We start from the raw sequence: 19,748 nt of genomic DNA on the forward strand, positions 1-19,748 counted from the left end.
TCCCCCTTTTTTTAGCATATTCCACACTACTAATGTTGGTAGTGTGTATGTGCAAAATTTGGCCGTTCTAGCTATTAAATTAAAGGGTTAAATGGCGGAAAAAATTGGCGTGGGCTCCCGCGCAATTTTCTCCGCCAGAGTAGTAAAGCCAGTGACTGAGGGCAGATATTAATAGCCTGGAGAGGGTCCATGGTTATTGGCCCCCCCTTGCCTAAAAACATCTGCCCCCAGCCACCCCAGAAAAGGCACATCTGGAAGATGCGCCTATCCTGGCACTTGGCCACTCTCTTCCCATTCCAGTGTAGTGGTGGGATATGGGGTAATGAAGGGTTAATGCCACCTTGCTATTGTAAGGTGACATTAAGCCAAATTAATAATGGAGAGGCGTCAATTATGACACCTATCCATTATTATTCCAATACTAGTAAAGGGTTAAAAAAAGCACAAACACATTATTTAAAAGTATTTTAATGAAATAAAAACAAAGGTTGTTGTAATATTTTATTCTACGCTCAATCCATCTGAAGACCCTCGCTTTGTAACAAAGAAAAAATAATAAACCAACAATATACATACCTTCCGAAGATCTGTAACATCCCACGATGTAAATCCATCTGAAGGGGTTAAAATATTTTACAGCCAGGAGCTCTGCTAATGCAGCAGTGCTCGTGGCTGCAAAACCCCGGGGAATGAAGGTAAAGTAGGTCAATGACCTGTAGTTACCTTCATTCGCGGTGATGCGCCCTCTGCTGGTTGTTCCTCGAGCATGGGAACTTTCCTAGAAAGCTCCCAGGCTCGAGTTCATATGAGGACAACCAGCAGAGGGCGCCTCACCGCAAATGAAGGTAAATATAGGTCATTGACCTACTTTACCTTCATTCCCCAGGGTTTTGCAGCCACGAGCACCGCTGCATTAGCAGAGCTCCTGGCTGTAAAATATTTTAACCCCTTCAGATGGATTTACATCGTGGGACGTTACAGATCCTCGGAAGGTATGTATATTGTTGGTTTATTATTTTTTCTTTGTTACAGAGCGAGGGTCTTCAGATGGATTGAGCGTAGAATAAAATATTACAACAACCTTTGTTTTTATTTCATTAAAAAACTTTTAAATGTGTTTGTGTTTTACTTTTGGATTAATAATGGATAGGTGTCATAATTGACGCCTCTCCATTATTAATCTGGCTTAATGTCACCTTACAATAGCAAGGTGGCATTAACCCTTCATTACCCCATATCCCACCGCTACACGGGAATGGGAAGAGAGTGGCCAAGTGCCAGAATAGGCGCATCTTACAGATGTGCCTTTTCTGGGGTGGCTGGGGGCAGATGTTTTTAGCCAGGGTGGGGGGGGGGCAATAACCATGGACCCTCTCCAGGTTATTAATATCTACCCTCAGTCACTGGCTTTACTACTCTGGCGGAGAAAATTGCGCGGGAGCCCACGCCAATTTTTTCCGCCATTTAACCCTTTAATTTAATAGCTAGAACGGCCAAATTTTGCATATACACACTACTAACATTAGTAGTGTGGAATATGCAAAAAAAAGGTGATATGAGATGGTTTACTGTATGTAAACCATGTCTCATATCATGTCGGATTTAGGAAGAAGATAGCAAAAGCCGGCAATTGAATTACCGGCTTTAAAGCTATCTCGCGCTGTATGAAATATTAATATATATACATATATGTGTCTACTGAAATATATATATATATATATATATAAATATATATATATATATATATAGACAGTATATATGTTTTTTTTTACACATGGATCCCTTGTATAGCCGTATGTCGGTTTTGCAAGCCTGCGAGAAAAACACGCAGTACGGTTGCCATACGGATTACATACGGAGGATGCCATGCGCAAAATACGCTGACACACCCTGCCTACGGAGGAGCTACAGACCACTATTTTGGGGACTTTTCAGCGTATTACGGCCGTAATATACGGACCGTATTGTCTTACGCCGAGTGTGACGCCGGCCTAAGCCAGGAATTGGAGCTCCTGGGATTGGCAAAAGATCTTTTTTTTTCCCAGTGGACAACCCTTTAAACATAAATACAGTGAGAGAAATAAATATTTAATCCCTTGCTGATTTTGTGCAATTTGCCCACTGACAAGACATGAACAGTCTGTAATTTTAAGGGTAGGCTATTTTTAACATTGATAGATGAAATATCAAAAATAAAATCCACAAAATCACATTGTATAAATTATATAAATTTATTTCCATTTTGCAGTGAAAAATAAGTACAGTATTTGTTTCCTTACCAACCATTAAGGCTATGTGCCCTCGTTGCGGATTCGTGTGCCGATTTTTCCACACCTTTTTTGAAAAATCCGCAGGTAAAACACACTGCGTTTTACCTGCGGATTTACTGTGGATTTTGTGCTGTTTTTGTGCGGATTTCACCTGCGGTATTACACCTGCAGATTCCTATTGAGGAGCAGATGTAAAACGCTGCGGAATCTGCACAAAGAATTCACATGCTGTAGAAAATACAACGCAGCGTTTCCGCACCATGGCCACTGCGGATTTGGTTTTCCACAGGTTTATATGGTACTGTAAACTGTTGGAGGATGCAAGCCCCGAGGGAGCCGGGTAAGTATTTTAATGCAGGCGGGCGGGCGCACAGGGGGTGGGAGGGGGCAGATTACCGACAACTTTATTTTAAAAACAAAAATAAATAAAAAAAAAGATTATTCATTCCTTCTTTCCAGCGAAAGAAGAAATGAATGGGGCTTCAGCACCACACGGTTACAGTAGTGCTGTCTCCTGCACGGCACACGGACTGCACACAGACAACATCCGTGTGCGGTACGTGTTTTACACGGACCCATTGACTTTAATGGGTACGTGTAATACGTGCGCTCCCACAAACACTGACATGTCTCTGTGTTTTCCAAACGCACACACGGTCCGTGAAAGGAAACTGTCACCTCACGTACCGGAGCCACTGATGTGTGAAACCGGCCTTAAAGACAGCAGTCTTACATAGTCACCTTTATAAAAGACTCCTTTCCACAGACTCAATTAATCAGTAAGACTCTAACCTCTACAACATGGGCATTATGTATATTATGTTCACATTTTGAGTGCTGAATTCTTCACTATATACTATGGGTTTGGACTTTATCTGAGCACTATATATATATATATATATATATATATATATATATATATATACGAGTTATATATATATTATTTATTATTATAGCGCCATTTATTTCTTGGCGCTTTACATGTGATGAGGGGTATACATAATAAAAACAAGTACAATAATCCCAAATGATACAAGTCACGACTGGTACAGGAGGAGAGAGGTCCCTGCCCGCGAGGGCTCGCAATCTACAAGGGATGGGTGAGGATACAGTAGGGAGGGTAGAGCGAGCTGGTAGTGCAGTGGTTTGGTCGATCGGTGGTTACTGCAGGTTGTAGGCTTGTCGGAAGAGGTAGATCTTCAGGTTCTTTTTGAAGGTTTCCATGGTAGGTGAGTGTCTGATATGTTGGGGTAGAGAGTTCCAGAGTAGAGAGGATGCACTGGAGAAATCTAGCATGCGATTGTGGGAAGAGGAGATAAGAGGGGAGTATAGAAGGAAATCTTGTGAGAATTGGAGGTTGCATGCAAGTAAGTACCGGGAGATGAGGTCACAGATGTATGGAGGACACAGGTTATGGATGGCTTTGTATGTCATGGTTAGGGTTTTGAACTGGAGACTTTGGGTAATGGGGAGCCAGCGCAGGGATTGACAGAGGGGAGAGCCCGGGGAATGGGGGGGGGACAGTTGGGTTAGTCGGGCAGCAGAGTTTAGAATAGATTGGAGGGGTGCAAGAGTGTTAGAGGGGAGGCCACAGAGCAGGAGGTTGCAGTAGTTAAGGCGGGAGATGATGATGGCATGGACTAGGGTTTTTGCAGATTCTTGGTTTAGGAAAAAAATTTCAGTTGAAGTCGGCAGGAAGTGGGAAGGGCTTGGATATGTGGTTTGAAGGAGAGATCAGCGTCAAGGATTACCCTGAGGCAGCGAGCTTGTGGGACTGGAGTGAGCAGCCATTTATTTTAGTCTGTTGGGGGAGTCGAGTGAGATGGGGGAAAGATGATGAATTCTTTTTTGTCCATATTAAGTTTTACAAATCTAGCAGAGAAGAAGGATGAAATAGCAGACAGACATTGTGCAATTCTGGTTAGTAGGGAGGTGATATCTGGTCCAGAGATGTAGATCTGTGTGTCATCAGCGTAGAGGTGATACTGAAAGCTGTGAGATTCTATGAGCTGTCCGAGGCCGAAGGTGTAGATGGAGAAGAGCAGAGGCCCTAGGACTGAACTTTGCGGGACTCAGACAGATAGGGGGTGAGGTGAGGAGGTGGTGTGTGAGTGGGAGACGCTGAATGTCCGGTCTGTTAGGTATGATGAGATCCAAGATAGGGCCAAGTCAGTGATGATAAGAGATGAGAGGGTTTGTAATAATAAGGAACGGTCCACTGTGTCAAAGGCCGAGGACAAGTCTAAGAAAAGGAAAATAGAGTAGTGTTGCTTGGCTTTGGCAGTTAATAGGTCATTGGTGACTTTAGTTAGGGCAGTTTCAGTGGGGTGATGCAACCGGAAGCCAGATTGTAAGTGCTGGAAGAGGGAGCAAAAAGAGAGGTGGGATGACAGTTCAAGAGTAGCGTTCCAGTAGTTTTGAGGCATGGTGAAGAAGTGATATGGGGCGATAGCTAGATGCAGAGGATGGGTCAAGAGAGGGCTTTTTGAGGATAGGTGTGATTGAGGCATGTTTAAAGCCTGAGGGGAAAACACCAGTCGTTAGTGATAGGTTGAAGAGATGGGTTAGGGTTGGGATTAAAACTGTGGTGAAGTTTGGGATGAAGTGGGATGGGATCGGGTCAAGTGCACAGGTGGTGAGATGTGATCTTAAGATTAGAGTGAAGAGTCAATCTTCTGTAATGGTGGAGAAGTTGGTTTTGGAGGAGGAGGGCTGAGCAGTTAGGAGAAAAGGCTCTGGGGGTTGTCGACCAAAACTGTCTCTGATATTATCAATCTTCTGCTTGAAAAATGAGGGAAAAGTCTTCGGCAGAGATGTGTGGAGAGGGAGGGGGTGCTGGAGGACAGAGGAGAGCATTGAAAGTGTTTAATAACTGTTTAGGGCTGTGAGACAGGAAGGATATGAGAGATGAGAAGTAGGTTTGTTTTGCTGCAGCGAGTGTACCTTGAAAGTAGTGAGGGACTGTTTGAATGCAGTGAAGTTCTCATTGGAGTGGATCTTTTCTATCTCCGCTCAGCAACCCTGGTAGCCCGTCTCAGTTCTTTGGTCAGGCTGGTGTGCAAGGGCTGTCTGTTGATTTTGCGAGCTTTGGTAAGTGCGAGAGGGGCAACCGATTGCAGAGCTGCAGCTATTGTAGTGTTATATAAAGCGGCAGCGGCATCCGCATTTTGCAGGAAACCTATATATGTAAGAGGGAGGAGGGATTCAGACTGTGAGTGTAAATCGAGGTGCTTAAAATTTCTGTGAGGGTGTGTGAGTTTGTGGAGTGGGGATTGTGGACAAAGAGTGGAGAGGGAAGAGAATGTAAGTAGGTTGTGGTCAGAAAGAGGTAGAGGTGAGTTAGAGAGGTTAGATAGGGAGCAGAGATGGGTAAAGATGAGGTCTAGTGTGTGGCCATCTTTGTAAGTGGCTGCAGAAGACCATTGAGCGAGGCCGTAGGAAGAAGTGAGAGATAGATGTTCAGTGGCAGCTGAGAGGGAAGTGTCACTGGGGATGTTGAAGTTGCCCTTGATGATAGTGGGCATGTCAGCGAAAAGGAAATGAAGTAGCCATGTGGTGAAGTGGTCGAAGAAGGTGGTGGCTGGCCCTGGGGGGCGGTAAATGACGGCCAGTTGGAGGTTGGGGGGGAATAGATGCGGACAGAGTGCACCTCAAAGGAAGGTGGCAGTGGGATTGGGGTGAAGGAGCAGTTATCTGAGGGATGTTATTCTGGATTATCTCAATGAGAATAACTGTTTAACTCCATATCAGCATGGGTTTATGAGAAATCGCTCCTGTCAAACCAATCTAATCAGTTTTTATGAAGAGGTAAGCTATAGACTGGACCACGGTGAGTCATTGGACGTGGTATATCTCGATTTTTCCAAAGCGTTTGATACCGTGCCGCACAAGAGGTTGGTACACAAAATGAGAATGCTTGGTCTGGGGGAAAATGTGTGTAAATGGGTTAGTAACTGGCTTAGTGATAGAAAGCAGAGGGTGGTTATAAATGGTATAGTCTCTAACTGGGTCGCTGTGACCAGTGGGGTACCGCAGGGGTCAGTATTGGGACCTGTTCTCTTCAACATATTCATTAATGATCTGGTAGAAGGTTTACACAGTAAAATATCGATATTTGCAGATGATACAAAACTATGTAAAGCAGTTAATACAAGAGAAGATAGTATTCTGCTACAGATGGATCTGGATAAGTTGGAAACTTGGGCTGAAAGGTGGCAGATGAGGTTTAACAATGATAAATGTAAGGTTATACACATGGGAAGAGGGAATCAATATCACCATTACACACTGAACGGGAAACCACTGGGTAAATCTGACAGGGAGAAGGACTTGGGGATCCTAGTTAATGATAAACTTACCTGGAGCAGCCAGTGCCAGGCAGCAGCTGCCAAGGCAAACAGGATCATGGGGTGCATTAAAAGAGGTCTGGATACACATGATGAGAGCATTATACTGCCTCTGTACAAATCCCTAGTTAGACCGCACATGGAGTACTGTGTCCAGTTTTGGGCACCGGTGCTCAGGAAGGATATAATGGAACTAGAGAGAGTACAAAGGAGGGCAACAAAATTAATAAAGGGGATGGGAGAACTACAATACCCAGATAGATTAGCGAAATTAGGATTATTTAGTCTAGAAAAAAGACGACTGAGGGGCGATCTAATAACCATGTATAAGTATATAAGGGGACAATACAAATATCTCGCTGAGGATCTGTTTATACCAAGGAAGGTGACGGGCACAAGGGGGCATTCTTTGCGTCTGGAGGAGAGAAGGTTTTTCCACCAACATAGAAGAGGATTCTTTACTGTTAGGGCAGTGAGAATCTGGAATTGCTTGCCTGAGGAGGTGGTGATGGCGAACTCAGTCGAGGGGTTCAAGAGAGGCCTGGATGTCTTCCTGGAGCAGAACAATATTGTATCATACAATTATTAGGTTCTGTAGAAGGACGTAGATCTGGGGATTTATTATGATGGAATATAGGCTGAACTGGATGGACAAATGTCTTTTTTCGGCCTTACTAACTATGTTACTATGTTACTATGTATCTGACAGGAGAAAAACAACTCCTCCGCTATGCTTGCTGCTGGAGCGGGGTGTGTGGGAAAGATGGAATCTGCCATACGAGAGTGCAGCAGGACAGGTTGTTTCAGAGGGAGTGAGCCAGGTTTCGGTGATGCCGAGGAAGGAAAGTTTGTGAGTAATGAAAAGATCATGGATGTAGGAAAGTTTGTTACAGAGTGAGCGTTCCATAGAGCTCCTGTTAGTGGGACTGGGGAAGCGGGGGTGGGGTGGATGGGTATAAGGTTAGAGAGGTTACAGAAAGTTGTGATAGAGCGTGGATGGGAGGTAGAAATGACTGTGGGGATGTGGTGAGGAGGACCAGGATTTGGAGCAATATCACCAGCAGTGAGGAGCAGCAGAGAAAGTGTTAGCAGGTGGGAGCAGGAGAGGGCATGAGGTGGCTGTTTGTGTTTAGACACAGAGGATTGTAATTTGAGGAACAGTTCTGATGAGGAGGTGAGATGAATGGGGAGGATTGAAGAAGAGATGAACAGTTCCTTACTAGGTGTTGGGAATAGGGGGGTTAGTAGAAAGTGAAGGATTATAGGGGTGAGAGTGAAAACAAACAGAAACATTGTTTGCAGTGACTGTGCCCAGTTACCTTCAGTTCCCTTCTGGTTCAATTCTGGATTAATTCTGAGCTTCACACTTGTATGATACACTCTTATATGTTGCACGCTGCAGACTGACGTATTGGCAGACTTATGCTATGCAATATAGCATACATACAGTGCCGGACTGGGGTGTCAAGGGCCCATCAGTAAAATTGACTCTCGGGGCCAACTGTTCAGCTACTGTACATGCAGGTCTTACATTACCCTCCTTCAGAAATCTGCTTCTATATAATAATAATAATCATAATCTACTATATAATTGTCTAAGGGTCACTTCCGTCTGTCCTTCTGTCTTTCTGTCTGTCACAGATATTCATTGGTCGCGGCCTCTGTCTGTCATGGAAATCCAAGTCGCTTATTGGTCGCGGCAAAACAGCCACGACCAATCAGCGACGGGCACAGTCCGGAAGAAAATGGCCGCTCCTTCCTCCCCGCAGTCAGTGCCCGGCGCCCGCATACTCCCCTCCGGTCAGCGCTCACACAGGGTAATGGCAGCGTTGACCGCGGTGTAACGCACTCAGTTAACGCTGCTATTAACCCTGTGTGACCATTTTTTTACTATTCATGCTGCCTATGCAGGGATATGGTGCCCACATTGCTATAGACTGCGTGGGCTGTGCAATATATTACGTGGGCAATATACTACGTGGGCTGCGCAATATACAACGTGGGCTGTGTAATGTACTACGTGGGCTGGGCAATATACTACGTGGGCTGCGCAATTTACTACTTGGGCTGCGCAATATACAACGTGGGCTGCGCAATATAGAACGTGGGCTGCGCAATATACTACGTGGGCTGCGCAATATACTACGTGGGCTGCGCAATATACTACGTGGGCTGCGCAATATACTACGTGGGCTGCGCAATATACAACGTGGGCTGCGCAATATAGAACGTGGGCTGCGCAATATACTACGTGGGCTGCGCAATATACTACGTGGGCTGCGCAATATACTACGTGGGCTGCGCAATGTACTACGTGGGCTGCTGTTATGTTTGCTAATGACAGGTGTTATGAAGGCAATCCAGAAACACAGTGTGCTTAGCGATCAGAGCGCACACAGTGATCTGACAAATACCCAAAAATACAAGAACGAGCTCTGAGACGTGGAAACTCTGTAGACTGCACACCTGATCCTATCCTAAACACAACTAAAAGCGGCTGTGGATTGCGCCTAACAACTACCTAGGCAACTCGGCACAGCCTAAGAAACTAGCTAGCCTGAAGATAGAAAAATAGGCCTGACTTGCCCCAGAGAAATTCCCCAAAGGAAAAGGCAGCCCCCCACATATAATGACTGTGAGTAAGATGAAAAGACAAAACGTAGGGATGAAATAGATTCAGCAAAGTGGGGCCCGATATTCTAGGACAGAGCGAGGACAGTAAAGCGAACTTTGCAGTCTACAAAAAACCCTAAAGCAAAACCACGCAAAGGGGGCAAAAAAAAAACCCACCGTGCCGAACTAACGGCACGGCGGTACACCCTTTGCGTCTCAGAGCTTCCAGCAAAACAAAAGACAAGCTGGACAGAAAAAAAGCAACAAAAAAGCAAAAAGCACTTAGCTATACAGAGCAGCAGGTCACAGGAACAATCAGGAGAAGCTCAGATCCAACACTGAAACATTGACAAGGAGCAAGGATAGCAGCATCAGGCGGAGTTAAGTAATGAAGCAGTTAACGAGCTCACCAGAACACCTGAGGGAGGAAGCTCAGAAGCTGCAGTACCACTTGTGACCACAGGAGTGAATTCAGCCACAGAATTCACAACAGTACCCCCACCTTGAGGAGGGGTCACCGAACCCTCACCAGAGCCCCCAGGCCGACCAGGATGAGCCGCATGAAAGGCACGAACAAGATCGGAAGCATGAACATCAGAGGCAAAAACCCAGGAATTATCTTCCTGAGCATAACCCTTCCATTTAACCAGATACTGGAGTTTCCGTCTAGAAACACGAGAATCCAAAATCTTCTCCACAATATACTCCAATTCCCCCTCCACCAAAACCGGGGCAGGAGGCTCAACAGATGGAACCATAGGTGCCACGTATCTCCGCAACAACGACCTATGGAATACATTATGTATGGAAAAGGAGTCTGGGAGGGTCAAACGAAAAGACACAGGATTGACAACCTCAGAAATCCTATACGGACCAATAAAACGAGGTTTAAATTTAGGAGAGGAAACCTTCATAGGAATATGAAGAGAAGATAACCAAACCAGATCCCCAACACGAAGTCGGGGACCCACACGGCGTCTGCGATTAGCGAAAAGTTGAGCTTTCTCCTGGGACAAGATCAAATTGTCCACTACCTGAGTCCAGATCTGCTGCAACCTATCCACCACAGAATCCACACCAGGACAGTCCGAAGACTCAACCTGTCCTGAAGAGAAACGAGGATGGAACCCAGAATTGCAAAAAAATGGAGAAACCAAGGTAGCCGAGCTGGCCCGATTATTAAGGGCGAACTCAGCCAACGGCAAAAAGGACACCCAATCATCCTGGTCTGCAGAAACAAAACATCTCAGATATGTTTCCAAGGTCTGATTGGTTCGTTCGGTCTGGCCATTAGTCTGAGGATGGAAAGCCGAGGAAAAGGATAGGTCAATGCCCATCCTACCACAAAAGGCTCGCCAAAACCTTGAAACAAACTGGGAACCTCTGTCAGAAACAATATTCTCAGGAATGCCATGCAACCGAACCACATGCTGAAAGAACAAAGGTACCAAATCAGAGGAGGAAGGCAATTTAGCCAAGGGCACCAGATGGACCATTTTAGAAAAGCGATCACAGACCACCCAAATGACTGACATCTTTTGAGAAACGGGAAGGTCAGAAATGAAATCCATCGAAATATGTGTCCAAGGCCTCTTTGGGACCGGCAAGGGCAAAAGCAACCCACTGGCACGAGAACAGCAGGGCTTAGCCCTAGCACAAATCCCACAGGACTGCACAAAAGTACGTACATCCCGTGACAGAGATGGCCACCAGAAGGATCTAGCCACTAACTCTCTGGTACCAAAGATTCCAGGATGACCAGCCAACACCGAACAATGAAGTTCAGAGATAAGTTTATTAGTCCACCTATCAGGGACGAACAGTTTCTCTGCTGGACAACGATCAGGTTTATTCGCCTGAAATTTTTGCAGCACCCGCCGCAAATCAGGGGAGATGGCAGACACAATGACTCCTTCCTTGAGGATACCCGCTGGCTCAGATAAACCCGGAGAGTCGGGCACAAAACTCCTAGACAGAGCATCCGCCTTCACATTTTTAGAGCCCGGAAGGTACGAAATCACAAAGTCGAAGCGGGCAAAAAATAACGACCAACGGGCCTGTCTAGGATTCAAGCGCTTGGCAGACTCGAGATAAGTCAAGTTCTTATGATCAGTCAATACCACAACGCGATGCTTAGCTCCTTCAAGCCAATGACGCCACTCCTCGAATGCCCACTTCATGGCCAGCAACTCTCGATTGCCCACATCATAATTACGTTCAGCGGGCGAAAACTTCCTGGAAAAGAAAGCACATGGTTTCATCACTGAGCAATCAGAACCTCTCTGTGACAAAACCGCCCCTGCTCCAATCTCAGAAGCATCAACCTCGACCTGGAACGGAAGAGAAACATCTGGCTGACACAACACAGGGGCAGAACAAAAACGACGCTTCAACTCCTGAAAAGCTTCCACAGCAGCAGAAGACCAATTAACCAAATCAGCACCCTTCTTGGTCAAATCGGTCAATGGTTTGGCAATGCTAGAAAAATTACAGATGAAGCGACGATAAAAATTAGCAAAGCCCAGGAACTTTTGCAGACTTTTCAGAGATGTCGGCTGAATCCAATCCTGGATGGCTTGGACCTTAACTGGATCCATCTCGATAGTAGAAGGGGTAAAGATGAACCCCAAAAATGAAACTTTCTGCACACCGAAGAGACACTTTGATCCCTTCACAAACAAAGAGTTAGCACGCAGGACCTGAAAAACCATTCTGACCTGCTTCACATGAGACTCCCAATCATCTGAGAAGATCAAAATGTCATCCAAGTAAACAATCAGGAATTTATCCAGATACTCACGGAAGATGTCATGCATAAAAGACTGAAACACAGATGGAGCATTGGCAAGTCCGAACGGCATCACTAGATACTCAAAATGACCCTCGGGCGTATTGAATGCAGTTTTCCATTCATCTCCTTGCCTGATTCTCACCAGATTATACGCACCACGAAGATCTATCTTAGTGAACCAACTAGCCCCCTTAATCCGAGCAAACAAGTCAGATAACAATGGCAAGGGATACTGAAATTTAACAGTGATCTTATTAAGAAGGCGGTAATCAATACACGGTCTCAGCGAACCATCCTTCTTGGCTACAAAGAAGAACCCTGCTCCCAGTGGTGATGACGATGGGCGAATATGTCCCTTCTCCAGGGATTCCTTCACATAACTGCGCATAGCGGCGTGTTCGGGCACGGATAAATTAAATAATCGACCTTTAGGGAATTTACTACCAGGAATCAAATTGATAGCACAATCACAATCCCTATGCGGAGGTAGAGCATCGGACTTGGGCTCTTCAAATACATCCTGATAATCAGACAAGAACTCTGGGACCTCAGAAGGGGTGGATGACGAAATCGACAAAAATGGAACATCACCATGTACCCCCTGACAACCCCAGCTGGATACCGACATGGAATTCCAATCCAATACTGGATTATGGGTTTGTAGCCATGGCAACCCCAACACGACCACATCATGCAGATTATGCAACACCAGAAAGTGAATAACTTCCTGATGTGCAGGAGCCATGCACATGGTCAGCTGGGCCCAGTATTGAGGTTTATTCTTGGCCAAAGGTGTAGCATCAATTCCTCTCAATGGAATAGGACACCGCAAAGGCTCCAAGAAAAACCCACAACGTTTAGCATAATCCAAATCCATCAGATTCAGGGCAGCGCCCGAATCCACAAACGCCATGACAGAAAACGACGACAAAGAGCATATCAAGGTAATGGACAGAAGGAATTTGGACTGTACAGTACCAATGACGGCAGACCTAGCGGACCGCTTAGTGCGCTTAGGACAATCAGAAATAGCATGAGTGGAATCACCACAGTAGAAACACAGACCATTCAGACGTCTGTATTCCTGCCGTTCAACTCTAGTCATAGTCCTATCGCACTGCATAGGCTCAGGTTTAACCTCAGGCAGTACCGCCAAATGGTGCACAGATTTACGCTCGCGCAAGCGTCGACCGATCTGAATGGCCAAAGACAAAGACTCATTCAAACCAGCAGGCATAGGAAATCCCACCATGACATCGTTAAGAGCCTCAGAGAGACCCTTTCTGAACAAAGCTGTCAGCGCAGATTCATTCCACTGAGTGAGTACTGACCATTTCCTAAATTTCTGACAATATACTTCTATATCATCCTGACCCTGGCACAAAGCCAGCAAATTTTTCTCAGCCTGATCCACTGAATTAGGCTCATCGTACAGCAATCCGAGCGCCAGGAAAAACGCATCGACACTACTCAATGCAGGGTCTCCTGGCGCAAGAGAAAATGCCCAGTCTTGAGGGTCGCCGCGCAAAAAAGAAATAATAATCAAAACCTGTTGAATAGGATTACCAGAAGAATGAGGTTTCAAGGCCAGAAATAGCTTACAATTATTTTTGAAACTTAGAAACTTAGTTCTATCTCCAAAAAACAAATCAGGAATAGGAATTCTTGGTTCTAACATAGATTTCTGATCAATAGTATCTTGAATTTTTTGTACATTTATAACGAGATTATCCATTGAAGAGCACAGACCCTGAATATCCATGTCCACACCTGTGTCCAGAATCACCCAAATGTCTAGGGGAAAAAAAAAAAGTGAACACAGAGCAGAAAAAAAAAAAAATGATGTCAGAACTTTTTCTTTCCCTCTATTGAGAATCATTAGTTAGGCTCCTTGTACTGTTATGTTTGCTAATGACAGGTGTTATGAAGGCAATCCAGAAACACAGTGTGCTTAGCGATCAGAGCGCACACAGTGATCTGACAAATACCCAAAAATACAAGAACGAGCTCTGAGACGTGGAAACTCTGTAGACTGCACACCTGATCCTATCCTAAACACAACTAAAAGCGGCTGTGGATTGCGCCTAACAACTACCTAGGCAACTCGGCACAGCCTAAGAAACTAGCTAGCCTGAAGATAGAAAAATAGGCCTGAATTGCCCCAGAGAAATTCCCAAAGGAAAAGGCAGCCCCCCACATATAATGACTGTAAGATGAAAAGACAAAACGTAGGGATGAAATAGATTCAGCAAAGTGGGGCCCGATATTCTAGGACAGAGCGAGGACAGTAAAGCGAACTTTGCAGTCTACAAAAAACCCTAAAGCAAAACCACGCAAAGGGGGCAAAAAAAAAACCCACCGTGCCGAACTAACGGCACGGCGGTACACCCTTTGCGTCTCAGAGCTTCCAGCAAAACAAAAGACAAGCTGGACAGAAAAAAAGCAACAAAAAAGCAAAAAGCACTTAGCTATACAGAGCAGCAGGTCACAGGAACAATCAGGAGAAGCTCAGATCCAACACTGAAACATTGACAAGGAGCAAGGATAGCAGCATCAGGCGGAGTTAAGTAATGAAGCAGTTAACGAGCTCACCAGAACACCTGAGGGAGGAAGCTCAGAAGCTGCAGTACCACTTGTGACCACAGGAGTGAATTCAGCCACAGAATTCACAACAGGCTGCACAATGTACTACGTGTTGCAGAGTGCGTCTTCTTGCAGTCACCGCTGTACTTAGGAGAGCTTCAATCAGCAAGATATCTTGAGTAAACAGTATTTACTTCATACTGGATAAACATGAGATACAATTCAGTGTCACACAGTCCGTGCACTGAAGACAACACATTCATGAAGAAAAGCAAAACCGAAAGTAAAAAAGCAACCAACCACTGAGAGCTTCCCTCCCCACATTACAGCAAGTATATGACTTTACACACTATCGCCATCTGCTGTCTGGTTAGTATAAAGTCCTCCTTTCACTTATAATAAGTCCCAATCTGTTGCATATGCCAACACCCTTTCTCAACAGTAAGGACTTATTCAATCAAACCCAACTTTTTTATTAGTCTCTGATGTTTATCAGCATTCAACGCCTTCGTGAAAATGTCTGCTGTCATTTCTTCAGTAGGACAGTACTCTAACTTCAAGACTCCTTGTTCCTGATGATCTCTCAAGAAATGATATTTCACATCAATATGCTTGGTTCTTGGATTGACTCTTTCCATCTGAGCAAGAACAAGACATCCTTGATTGTCCTCTTTTAGTTTTGTTGGTGCCAACTGTGGTTGTCCTAATTCTGTCAACAATTGTCTTAACCACAGTACTTCTTGACTCGCATGTGCTGCGGCAACATATTCTGCTTCTGTTGAAGATAGTGTCACAATTGACTGTTTCTTACTTGTCCAACTTATTGGTCCACCTGAGAGGAAAAAAATATGTCCACTGGTAGATCTTCTGTCAGTTGGATCTCCAGCCCAATCTGCATCAACATATCCTGTTAAAATGCAATCATCGCTTGTGGGTAGTTTCAGCTTAACATTGCTAGTTCCTTTCAAATAACGTATTACTCTCTTCACGGCATTCCAATCAGCTTTATTTGGTTTTGATACCTTTCTACTCAGGATTCCTACTGCTGCTGCAATGTCTGGTCTTGTAACGGTTGCTAGATACAGTAGTTTTCCTATTGCTGTTCTGTATTCTTCATTATTTGGTAGCATATTTTGTTCACTGTTCATCTCTTTGAGATAATTAGTTTCCATTGGAGACTTTACTGTTTTTGCATCCTTTAATCCAAACTTTTCTGTTATGTCTTGAATCATGTGATTTTGATTCAGTAGGAAACTTCCATCTTCTTCTCTTTCTACTTGTATTCCTAGATATTGTTTTACATTTCCCAAGTCTTTGATTTCAAAATGTTGCTTCAGGATTTTTAGAATGTTTTCGTTATCCCTTTCTTGTTCAAAACAAATCAAAATGTCGTCTACATATATGAGTATATAAATCCATCTATTAATCAGCCTTTTTGTGTATAAGCATGGATCAGCTTTGCTTCTTTGAAATTTTTCATTTGTAAGTACTTCCGTGATTTTGTCATTCCACGCTTTAGCTGCTTGCTTTAAACCATATATGCTTTTCTGTAGTTTACAAACTTTGTTTGGATTTCTTTCATCTTTGAATCCTGGAGGTTGTTCCATATAAATGTCTTCTGTTAAATCTCCATTGAGAAAAGCTGTCTTTACATCCAGATGTCTCAGTTGCATCTGTTTCATTGCTGCAACTGTAAGTAAAGTTCTTATTGTAGTGTGTTTGACAACTGGAGCAAATGTCTCATCATAGTCTTCTCCATATTTTTGAGAATACCCTTTAGCTACGAGTCTTGCTCGGTATCTTTCAGCTGTGCCATCTGTTTGGTATTTAACTTTAAAAATCCATTTACATCCTATGGTTTTTCTTCCTTCTGGTAAATCTGTCAGTGTCCATGTATTTGAATCTTGCATGGATTTAATTTCTGTTTCTGTTGCTTCTATCCATTTATTAGCTTCTTCTACAGGCAGTTTAGATATTTCTTCCCAAGAAGTAGGCTCATAGATTTTTCTTGTGATTGTCTTGTATGAGAGACGTTTTGGTGGTTTTCCTTTGTTCTCTCTCATTGAACGTCTTGGTTCTGTGTCTGTTTGTAGTTGTGATTCTTCACTTTCAGTATTTTGTTCTTTATTAACTTCTGCTTCTTTCTCATCAGATATTTCTTCAGTTGTGTCATTATTGGTTTTCTCATTTTTTGTTTCAACTGAAATCATAATGTCTTCATTCAAATCTTCAATGAATGTCACACTGTTACTCGCCGTAACTCTGTCTGTTTTGGGATCTAGGATTCTGTATCCTTTGCAATTTTCACTATATCCAACAAATATTCCTTCCATGGATCTGTTTTGAAGTTTGGAACGTTTTTCTGTTGGAATGAATATGAAAACTTTACATCCAAAAACTTTTAAATGATTGACACTTGGTTTCATACCTTGCCACAGTTCATATGGAGTTTTCGTCAGTTTTCTGGAAAAAAGTCTGTTCTGTAGATAAGTAGCTGTCATTGCTGCCTCACCCCAATATTTCTCTGGTAGTTTGGAATCTGTCAGCATACATCTTATCATCTCTGTTAGAGTTCTGTTTTTTCTTTCTGCTACTCCATTTTGTTCAGGTGTGTATGGAACCATTTTCTGGTGTTCTATCCCATTTTGTCTTAAGTAGTCTTCTATTCTGTGACCTGTAAATTCACATCCATTATCACTTCTGATGACAATTGGCTTCCTTTGAAATTTGTTACTTGATCTTGTTACATAGTCTACAAGTTTATCAAAAACTTCACTTTTGTTTTTAATTAAGTATGTGACTGTGTATCTTGAGTAATCATCTATAAAAGTCAACATGTATCTATTGCCTCCTGATGTAGTCACTTTCATGGGTCCACATACGTCAGTATGCACGAAATCAAGTGGTCTTTCACTTTTCATCTCACTTTCTTTTGGAATAGATATCCTTGTGGCTTTGGATTTTATACAACAATCACATCTTATGGTAATTGAGCAATCTGATATCTTTAAATCTTTTGTCAATTCTTTTCTCTGTAGTTCCCTTATACTGTCAGGGTGTCTATGTCCTAGACGTCTATGCCACATGTGAATACAGTTTTTGTGATCATGTGTACATACCTTCATCTGTTCCTTTGGTGTGTCAAAATTATATAATTGTTCATCTGCCTTGACTTTGGTTATCACCTTGTTTCCTGCAATAATTGCACACTCATTGTCTTTGAATTTCACTGTAAGTCCTTTTGCTTTTAAACGTTTCACAGATAATAATCCGCCTTCCAATTTTGGAACATACAACACATCTTGTACAAGTATCTTTGAATCTTGTCCGAACTTGTTTGAACAATTTAGCATACCTTGTCCGATACCTTCTGCGGTTATTTTGCTTCCATCTGCGAGATAAATGGCTTCTTTCTTATCTAAATCAAGATCAGTAAAGAAATTCTTGTCACTTGTCATATGACTCGTTGCTCCTGAATCAATAAACCAACCAAGTGATGATTTCTTGTCTGTTACTTTAAATGTGCCATTCCAATTATTCTCACATGAATCGGAAATTGTGTTTTTTACTTTCTCTGTATGCTTTTTATGTTGTAATTTTTGTTGTTCTGCTTTCCATATGGTACAGTCTTTCTTTAAATGACCTTTTTTCTTACATCTGAAGCATTCTCTTGTCTCTTTATTATAGGGTTTTTGGAATTCTGTAGCTTTAAGAGCGTTTTCACTGTCCTTTTCAGTAGAAGAATCATGTCTTTGTTCTTTTCTTCTCTGATATTCATCTATTAGTCTTGTTTTCACAAAATCTAATGTAATGTCAGTTTCTGGTCTCGTCTCAAGGGCATTTATCAAGGCTGTATACGAATCTGGTAAACTGCACAACAATATAGCTGCTACATGACTTTCTATAATATCTTCACCAATAGATCTTAGCTGTGATATCACTTCCATCATTGAGAATATGTGCTTCTGCATATCGTCATTTGCACTCAATCTCATACTGTACAGCTTTCTTAATAAAAATAACTTGTGATTCAAGCTAGGTCTTTCATACAGTTTTCTTAATGCTTCCCACATTCCCTTAGCTGTTTCTTCATTTCTTATATGTATTAATTGAGCATCATCCACTAATAAGCTAATGGTGGCTCTCGCTTGTATATCCTTCTTATCCCATGTCTGATTATCTTGATCTGGTCTTGCTGTAACAATTACTTCCCATAGATTATCCTTAGATAACAACATCTCTACTTTGAGTTTCCATAACTGATAATTTTCACTATTCAGTTTAGCTACTGTAAATTTCAGTTCTGTGTTACTCATCATCTTTATATAGTCTTACTTGTTTAGAGAGTTGTACTGAAGATATTCTCCTGTATGTCCTGTGAATTCTCTGCAATTATATCCAGCTCCTGGGATGCTGAATTCCTCTGTCGCTCTGTATCTGGATTTAGTTCCTTCTGTTTTCAGAGCTTATCTGTGTGCTCCGTTATCTGGGCTATAAACCAGGATCCTTCTGCCTGAGCTTGTAGTGCAGACCTGTAGTGTCTGGGGTGCCTGGATTGCCTGGGGTTATCTGGAGTTATCTGGGGTGCCTGGGGTGTCTGGGGTTATCTGGGGTGCCTGGGATGATCTGGGATGCCTGGGGTGATCTGGGGTTATCTGGGCCCATAACCTGTTGCAGAGTGCGTCTTCTTGCAGTCACCGCTGTACTTAGGAGAGCTTCAATCAGCAAGATATCTTGAGTAAACAGTATTTACTTCATACTGGATAAACATGAGATACAATTCAGTGTCACACAGTCCGTGCACTGAAGACAACACATTCATGAAGAAAAGCAAAACCGAAAGTAAAAAAGCAACCAACCACTGAGAGCTTCCCTCCCCACATTACAGCAAGTATATGACTTTACACACTATCGCCATCTGCTGTCTGGTTAGTATAAAGTCCTCCTTTCACTTATAATAAGTCCCAATCTGTTGCATATGCCAACATTACGTGGGCTGCGCAATGTACTGCGTGGGCTGCGCAATGTACTGAGTGGGCTGCGCAATGTACTGCGTGGGCTGTGCAATACACTACGCATACATATTCTAGAATACCCGATGCGTTAGAATCGGGCTACCATCTAGTAATAATAATAATAATCTAA

The sequence above is a fragment of the Ranitomeya imitator genome, chromosome 4 (genome assembly GCF_032444005.1).
Source record: "Ranitomeya imitator isolate aRanImi1 chromosome 4, aRanImi1.pri, whole genome shotgun sequence".
Classification (NCBI taxonomy): Eukaryota; Metazoa; Chordata; class Amphibia; order Anura; family Dendrobatidae; genus Ranitomeya; species Ranitomeya imitator.